This window comes from Polyodon spathula, chromosome 50, assembly GCF_017654505.1.
Source record: "Polyodon spathula isolate WHYD16114869_AA chromosome 50, ASM1765450v1, whole genome shotgun sequence".
Taxonomy (NCBI): domain Eukaryota; kingdom Metazoa; phylum Chordata; class Actinopteri; order Acipenseriformes; family Polyodontidae; genus Polyodon; species Polyodon spathula.
The window spans coordinates 712,737-719,473 of record NC_054583.1 but is presented as its reverse complement, the minus strand read 5'-3'; the positions used below and the strand labels follow the sequence as shown (position 1 = coordinate 719,473).

Genomic DNA, 6,737 nt, shown 5'->3' with positions numbered 1-6,737 from the left:
CTTGCTGGAGCGAGCCAGAGATTGACTGAGTGGAGAGGTGAGAGAAAGACACGAGGAGGACGGAGCTGTGAGTGTGAGGGTAGTAGAGACTTGATGTGTACTGTACATTGGCGTCTAAGGTGATGACACTCGACGAGGTGGCTAGTAGTTCATGTAAAAACACCACACACACACACACACACACACACACACACACACACACTGACAGTATTTCTCACCTAAACCACTCCATGGCTGTCTGTCCATCCTGCTCCACCCCCTCCCCTGAGAATCAGACAGATAGACAGACACTGGCATTATTATTATTATTATTATTATTATTATTATTATTATTATTATTATTATTATCTGTCTCCTTCTATTAACCCTGGTGTTATAATTATTACCACTCTCATTACTGTTCTTGTTAATGTTGTGAGTTTGCTCACTCACCAGTCAGGTATCTCTGTCCCAGTAAGTGCTGGGCAGTGGGGTGACCCAGACCAGCATACAGTCTGGTGACGTGCAGGTGAAAACTGTGAGAGTACAGAGAGATGTAGAGGAGAGAGAGGAGAGAGAGGAGCACTGCTAGTATCTGAGAGAGAGAGAGAGAGAGAGAGAGAGAGAGAGAGAGAGAGAGAGAGAGAGAGAGAGAGAGAGAGAGAGAGAGGAGAGAGAGGCAGTGGGGAGGGTGACCCAGACCAGATACAGTCTGGTGACGAGAGAGAGAGAGAGAGAGAGAGAGAGAGAGAGGAGAGGAGGAGGACAGGAGACAGGAAATGCCTGGAGCGTTGTCATGTAACAAAGTAATTGCGATATTTGTCTGTCTGGGTTGGAGAATCCGTCTGTGTGTGTCTTGTCTGTGTGTCTGTCAGTATGTCTGTCAGTCGCGAGATAGAGGACAGACTATCTGTGTCGACACACTGGACAGGACCACGACAGGGACTTAGTGGTGAGACAGGCAGACAGACAGATAGACACACAAACAGACAGCGAGGCAGACACACAGACAGCCAGTCAGGCAGACAGACAGGCAGACAGTTAGACAGACAGAATCCCACAATGTTATTCAGTTTGACTCCAGACAGACACACGCACAGGCTCACCTCATATTTGCTCCAGTATGTAGTTTGTTGTTTGATCCTCCTCTTCTGTGATCTTGGGTTTGAATCACTACTGTAGTCAGTCTCTCTCCCTCCATGGAGCCTTGCACGCTGCATATCTATCTACCTACCTGTCTGTCTGTCTGTCTACCTGTCTGTCTAGCTATCTCGCTGTCTGTCTATCTACCTGTCTGTCTCTCTATCTATCTCTGTCTGTCTGTCTATCTCTCTTGCTATGTATTTATCTATCTGTCAAAGCTTGAAAGAATAAAATCGAAGTTGAGGATGTTTCAGAAAAGGAGGTTTGTGTGTATCTCCCTGTCGCTCCCTCAGTGTGTGCGTGACTGCCACTGTATCTCACTGTATCACCTGCCCTCCTCCCCCCTCTCCACACTGACATGGAGGTGTGGGTTGGGTAGGGAGGAGGTAGGGAGGGGGTGGAGGGGTGAGGAGAGGAGGGGGGAGGGAATGTTCAGATCTCCATACCTCCTCTCCCTGTCACATCCCTGACTAGGCGAGGGAGGTTGGGGAGGGAGGGAGTCCCTCCTCCCTCCAACCCAGGGAGGAGGGGTGAGGTGAGGGGGAGGGAGGGTGAGGAACAACAGGAGGGGGGTGTGAGGAGAGGGCAGGTTGTCCTCCCCCCACACTCCTCTCCCCGTCCCTTCCTCCTCCTGTCCGTCCCACACTCCTCTCCCGGTCCCTCCTCCCCCACTCCAACCCCCTCCCTCCTTCTCGGGGAGGGACCTCTCCTCTCTCTCCCCCACTCCTCTCCCCCTCCCTCTCTGTCTCAGTGTGTGCGTGACTGCCTCTGTATCTTAGTGCCTATCACCTGCCCTCTCTCTCTCTCTAACTCTATCTGTGCTTCAGATAATGCAACCTGTACAATAGCGCCCATCGACATCAATACTATCTCACACACACAGGGCAACATAATATATTTACACAGCTTATGAACACAGAGACACACAGTAGCAGACAACAGAGGTCCACAAAATAACTCAGGTTCAACAGGGCAACATGACAAGACAACAAAGCCACAGAGCAGCTGGTGTTTCCAAGGTTACCAAAATAAACACTGCAGTACAATCCTGGGTTTAGACACCCCACTATTAGGGCCACTTTTTAAAAGTACTGATTTGCTGTTATTGACAGCATTGTAAATTCAATAGTAACTCCACCATCCTGTATTCTGTGTGTGTGTGTTGTCTGTCTGTCTGCAGCTTTAATAATAATAATAATAATAATAATAATAATAATAATAATAATAATAATAATAATATTAATAATACTCACACCAGGGTGTCTCAGGGTGCACGATATTAAAAAAACAACCAGGAACATTAAAAAATACATTTGAAACAAGTAAAATACAAATAAAAACCAATTCCTAATCCATAAAAACAGTAATTACAAAAAAAAAAAACATTAAAAGTTTTAATAACAAGCTCACAGGATCACTGTAAAAAATAGATGTAGAGAACAAATGTGTCTAAAGAGTCGATTTCAAATTCAGCACTGGTGTGGAGTCTCGAATGCAGCCGTAGAGAGTTCCAGAGAAAAGGGGCAACACAGATAAAACTACACCCACCAAGAGCAACACATCCTGGAGCCAAAGGCTTCAGAGGTCCAGAGTTTGACAATCTGAGCTGTCTTCCAGGGATGCAAGGGCTGAGAAAGTTCATAATGTAGCTGGGACCCTGACCATTCACAGCCTTGTAATGACACTAAACTTTGGAAGAATGTAGTCAACACAGACTCCAAGAAGAAGGGATTATATTGTAGTGTCAAACTGAACAGGATTGTGGGGCTCTGTCTGTCTGTCTGTCTGTCTGCATCTTTAATGAAACTAAACTCTCTTCAGAATGCAGTAAACCAACACAGACTCCAAGAAGACGGGATTATATTGTAGCGTCAAACTGAACAGGATTGTGGAGCTCTGTCTGTCTGTCTGTCTGCATCTTTAATGAAACTAAACTCTTTTCAGAATGCAATAAACTAACACAGACACCAAGAAGGAGGGATTATATTGTAGCGTCAAACTGAACAGGATTGTGGGGCTCTGTCTGTCTGCATATTTAATGAAACTAAACTCTTTTTCAGTATGTAGTAAACTAACACAGACACCAAGAAGAAGGGATTATATTGTAGCATCAAACTGAACAGGATTGTGGAGCTCTGTCTGTCTGTCTGTCTGCATCTTTAAGGAAACTAAACTATTTTCAGAATGCAATAAACTAACACAGACACCAAGAAGAACGGATTATATTGTAGCGTCAAACTGAACAGGATTGTGGAGCTCTGTCTGTCTGTCTGTCTGCATCTTTAATGAAACTAAACTCTTTTCAGAATGCAATAAACTAACACAGACACCAAGAAGGAGGGATTATATTGTAGCGTCAAACTGAACAGGATTGTGGGGCTCTGTCTGTCTGCATCTTTAATGAAACTAAACTCTTTTTCAGAATGTAGTAAACTAACACAGACACCAAGAAGAAGGGATTATATTGTAGCGTCAAACTGAACAGGATTGTGGGGCTCTGTCTGTCTGTCTGTCTGGAGCTTTAATGAAACTAAACTCTTTTTCAGAATGTAGTAAACTAACACAGACACCAAGAAGAAGGGATTATATTGTTGCATCAAACTGAAGAGGATTGTGGGGCTCTGCCTGTCTGGACTGCGATTAGCTCTTTATTAAAATGGCCGCCGGAAGCCTCACTCTACCCGCCGGCTCTTCACCAAGATGGCGCCGGAGGGCTGGGCGTCACGCGCGGATCAGGCGCTAGTTACTCACGTGACGCGGATGGACGCTTTCAAGATGGCGGTGAAGTGATCGAATGAAAACAAACAAGAGAAGAGAAGAGAATTAAAAAAAAAAACACACATTGAAATTAAAACAATAAAAATGGAAAAAAGTACGAAGAGAAGCAGCGACTGAGGAAAGAAAAGACAAGCAGACGCGCAGTTCGAGCGAAGACATTTATTCTGTACTGCGAGCCGAGACGCGAAGCGAGTAAGTACAGTTTACACGGTACAGCTGCCAATAATATAAATCATATTAATATCCAGTAATAATAATAATTCATATTAGTATTATCATCATTATCATCACCATCAGTAGCGGGTTGACGTAGGCTGGACAGATTTCCGAAGCTTATAGCCGAGATGCGTACATTCAAAATAATCAAATTACTTTTTCAAAATCAGATTAATAATAAAAAAAAAAAAAAAAAAACCGCAGTTAAGTTATCAGGATTCTGATTAACTGAGAGTGGAAACACGTGAATTGAGATCGCTGTTTGTTAGTCAATTAGATTGGCTTCAAATGAAAGCAGTTTAATAGTCACAATTATGAATTTTCCAGTTCTCACTTCCAGTTCCCGCTCAGTTCAGTGTTTATTTGACAGTGTTTATATAGATAGATAGATAGATAGATAGATCTTTTTTTCTAAGAGCTCCAACTTCCCAAATTTATTCATCTGCCATTGTCAAGGGAAAGTGTTTGAAAACAAACGCTGGAGGTACTCCTAGGCTTCTGATGCCATGGCCGGCTATATATATATATATAATATCTATATATATATATATATCTACATAAATCTTGCATCTTGAGCCATTCGAAAAAAAGGCATAATACAACAGTAGTGACGTCAAAAGGCATTAATTCCCAGAGGAAAATATATTTAAACTTTTGACGCGACCATCAGTTTCAATTGAAACACAGAGTTTCTAATTTTCAATCACTTGACAACATCCACAACACAGAAATGATCATTAATGATAAACAAAATGAGACTACGTTAAAAAAAAAAAAAAGATGTCAAGCTGGTACGTTCGTATCTTGGAGAAACTCGAGAGGAACGGGAAATTACAACAAGGTAAAGGTGAGCGTCCAAATAAAGCTGAATCACAAAGGATAACGGGACAGAACGTCTGTACAGCCCAGAAACACGACCACAAGGGTGTGCATGTATTATAAAAAATAACTACATAAAAATAGATGGGCCTCTGCAGTGAGTTAAAGGAAAAAACAAAATCCCAGGTTTCTGTGACAGTTTATCAATTACTGGACGTGCGGGCTCGTAATGTATGACGTCACAGAAACCCCAGCTGGTTTAAAAACCCAACGTTAGAAGCGATACTGAATAGGCATCGTCGATTGGGAACCCTTTTTAATTAAGAAGAGGAAGGCACCGTCAACATGAACGTTAAGTTATTAGGCTAATTGAATGAAGTAGTTGCCACTGTATATAAAGCAGTCCAGTTTTGTCAACTTTCCCAGACGATGATAGCTTCCGATCGCACATTGGAATAGTTTTTAAATGTTGTTTTTAGCATCGCTATGTTTAGGGCAATGTTATGCAAAGCTCTGTGGTTACTTTCCAGTGTTAAGCTGAAGATACACAGCTGTATTTATCCCTGAAACAGCTTGTCTTGCTGATGTGAATAAGTGGATGTGTGAAAACTTTTTAATGCTAAACTCAGATCAAACAGAAGTGAGGACTCTGGGATCTCAGCAGCTCAAAGTAATATGAGGGTCAGTCTCCAATACTTGGTACCAAAAGTTGGAACGCAAGGTCAGAGTGTTTAAATTGTATTTATTTCTTAGTTCTCAACTGTGCAAGGAATGTGTTTATATAACAAGTAAGTCTTAAGATAAAAAAGCCTGCCAAATTCAATTGACACAGAGTTTTATTCAGTGACCACTCTCTATTCATATACAACATTGACTCCAAACAGTGGGTGGTTTTTATATTTAGCATGATATATATATATATATATATATATATATATATATATATATATATATATATATATATATATATATATATTAAGCATAGATGGTAAAAAAAAACAAAAAAAAAACACTGCACCATTTATTTATTTTTTAATCTGATACCTGAAAGCCGCTGCATGCATTACTCGGTCTGTGATACTGTGCACTTCCCAGCTCACCGCCTGGAGACTGGCATAATCTCCACCTGAAGACTCCGTTGGCAAAGCCTGGCAGTCGTTGGGTGAAGCAGCGACTTGGTAATGTCAAGAAAGAAGGAATGGAGCAAATTTCAGACTAGGATCTGACCTAGGAAGTGCACACAAACCGAGAGATTTCTGGTACCAGATAGATTTTTTTTTTAAATGAAAAACATCCTTGCCACAACTTCTGCACATGTCAGAACTACAAACGAGAACAGAAGTGCAGCTTCCTCAATTATTTAATTAGTTTAGAACCCTTATAAAGTATTGAGAAACACAGTAAGTTCAGTGTGCAGTTTGATCCCCCTTACTACAACAGTGTGCTGCCTTCCAGGATCCTCTGTCAAGCACATCACAGAGAATGTGGACAGGCTCCTGGAACGAACAGGAGACGACCCGGTAGTAGTCATCCACATCGGTACAAACAACATTGAAGAGACAGACCAAAATCCCTGCAAAACAAATTCAGAGAGGAAGGAAATTAAAAGACAAGACCAAAACTGTGGTATTTTCTGGGATACTGCTGGCATTTTGCAAAGGACTATATGGACAGCTGGAAATAATTAATCTAAACGCATGGCTGAAGACGTGGTGCTCACGGGAAGGCTTCACCTATCTTGATCATTGGACCACATTCTACAACGAGGAGTATCTGTATAGACGGGACGGACTGCACTTAAA

The 6,737-nt window shown here is 42.0% G+C and overlaps 1 protein-coding gene and 1 long non-coding RNA gene across 2 annotated transcripts in view; one reads left to right on the top strand and one right to left on the bottom strand.

The window, feature by feature from the left end:
- Positions 1–218: 218 nt before the first annotated feature.
- Positions 219–1,456, bottom strand: LOC121306774. The gene is made up of 3 exons (XR_005948245.1): positions 1,086–1,456; positions 433–574; positions 219–264 (listed from the first exon to the last, which is right to left on the bottom strand). It is a non-coding gene; the product is annotated as an uncharacterized LOC121306774 (long non-coding RNA).
- Positions 1,457–3,883: 2,427 nt separating this feature from the next.
- spns1 (spinster homolog 1 (Drosophila)) overlaps positions 3,884–6,737 on the top strand; it is a 49,274-nt gene continuing 46,420 nt past the window's right edge. The window contains exon 1 of the mRNA XM_041238694.1: positions 3,884–4,092. The gene's annotated coding sequence lies outside the window, so the exon portion shown is untranslated. The remainder of the gene's footprint in view (positions 4,093–6,737) is intronic.